At 46.6% G+C, this 1,824-nt stretch overlaps 1 protein-coding gene and 1 long non-coding RNA gene across 5 annotated transcripts in view; both read left to right on the top strand.

Moving 5' to 3' along the window:
• Positions 1-1,824, top strand: part of LOC101572733 (N-acetylated-alpha-linked acidic dipeptidase 2) — an 87,560-nt gene that overhangs the window by 75,335 nt on the left and 10,401 nt on the right. The gene's annotated exons all lie outside the window — the stretch shown is intronic.
• Positions 1-1,824, top strand: part of LOC111812852 — a 12,607-nt gene that overhangs the window by 2,048 nt on the left and 8,735 nt on the right. The window contains exon 2 of the long non-coding RNA XR_002818235.1: positions 175-178. This is a non-coding gene — a long non-coding RNA (uncharacterized LOC111812852). The remainder of the gene's footprint in view (positions 1-174; positions 179-1,824) is intronic.

Raw genomic sequence — 1,824 nt, 5'->3', positions numbered from 1 at the left:
AGAAAAAAGAAAAAACGAAAGAGAAAAATAAAAAGAACAGAACACCAACAACTACAAACTATATTCACACTCATACAAAAACAAGGAGTAAAAACAATCAAGAAAAAACAAAACCCCTACACACAAAAAAGAAAGAAGACAAGAGAGGGGAAGAAGAGAAACATCTACATCAAGGTGTGTCTCTGCTGTCACTTATAGACAAAGTGGTCCAACAGTCCAGATCCAGGTTGATTAATTCCGCAAGCCATAGCTGTAAGCGGGGTAGTGGATACTCCCAGCCAGCCTGCACCTTCGGTTCTGCTGACCTTCAGGCTACTTTCTGGCTGTGAGGCTGTATCCTGATTTGTTCAGCCTGCAGCAGCCGCCTGCCAGCTTGAAGTCCACACCCTGGAGGAGGTTTGAGCTCAGCTCAACGATGCCCTGCTGGCTTAAGCTCAGCAGCCTGTCCTGGGCGCCACCGGGCTGAGCTGTTCTGTTTCTCTCCAAGGTCCCTATGGACCGACCAGCTGCCCTCTCCTCAGGGCCATCTGCACACAAGGAGCTCAACAGCTGCTGCAGCCTGCTGTGTCCACTGTTCCAATCCGCGGGTGCACTTCTCGGGGCAGGCCTCTGGGGTCACCAGTAGTCACTGTGTGTCTGCAGGTTCTATCTGTCTCTCCCATGCCACTAGGCCTGGCTTAAGGAGAAAGTAACGCCTACCACCTCCTCCTTCTACTCAGAATCTCCTTCTTTGCTCTCCCTGTGGGCTACAGTTCTCACTTGGGATCCTTGCAGCGTCGCAGGGACCCAGGTCCCTCCTCTTCTTCCTGTTGTACTGTTTTCCAGCACCTGAACACCAAACCTCAGAGGCTCTTCGCTGCTCACCACTCTGCTACCTTCTCGGAAGTCCCATTATTTATTTTTATTAATGAGAATATAAATATTTGAGAAGGATTTTTTTTGGGGGGAGGGGGCTGGCTCAGACTGCCTTAAGGGCGGGTCTGGTAAGGCAGGTGGAGCTGGGGATCCACCTGCGGTATCCTGTGCCTGCCTGCATTTGCATGAGCAGGTGCTTACACAACTGAGCTAACCAGCAGGCCCCCAAGAACATAAATATTTCTTTATTCATTGGCACACATGTAGGAACTATCAGTTAAAGTCTTTATGTAAACAAAATAAAGTTAATAGTAATATCCTCTTTTGAATCTTATTAAGTACAGTGATATGTCAATTCACAGTGATATCTCAATCTCTTGATTCTGGTTGCAAACTGAACTGGCTGAGGATTGAATCAAATTGCCCCATGAGGTCAGCATTGAACCTAACCACTGAATGCGATTCAGTTCTTGTCCAACTTGATTTGTGACCAGAACTGCAGAAAGAATTAAGTTCATAAGCAGAGGCACCAATGTATCTGTATCTGTGTCTATATCTATAGCTATACCTATATGCATATCTATATCTGTATTTGTTGCAGGGTCTCACTAAGCAGCCCGGACTTGTAGAGATCTTCCAGTCTTCAGCTTCCCCAGTGCTGGGATTGCAGTCATGTGCCACCATTTCCAGTCCTGGCGGCTGGCTCAGTGTGCCCAGGGGCAAGGCCTGCGCTATATGTGGTGCTGGGGATCGAACCCTGGTCCCTGCGCTTGCCTAAGCAGACACTTAGTCCACTGAGCTGTCTTGCTGGGCCATCTGTATATATTTTTAAACTTTATACCACTTACATAATCAAAACAGCTATAAAGTTCTGATTCTGTAGAATCATAGAGTAAGAGACAATTCTTGATATTCATCACGCCCAATACCTTACTTTCTTTTCAGAGAACATTAGTGTTACAACTTAAA

The sequence above is a fragment of the Octodon degus genome, unplaced genomic scaffold (assembly GCF_000260255.1).
Source record: "Octodon degus isolate 3935 unplaced genomic scaffold, OctDeg1.0 scaffold00146, whole genome shotgun sequence".
NCBI lineage: Eukaryota > Metazoa > Chordata > Mammalia > Rodentia > Octodontidae > Octodon > Octodon degus.
This window is presented reverse-complemented; position numbering and strand designations above follow the sequence as displayed.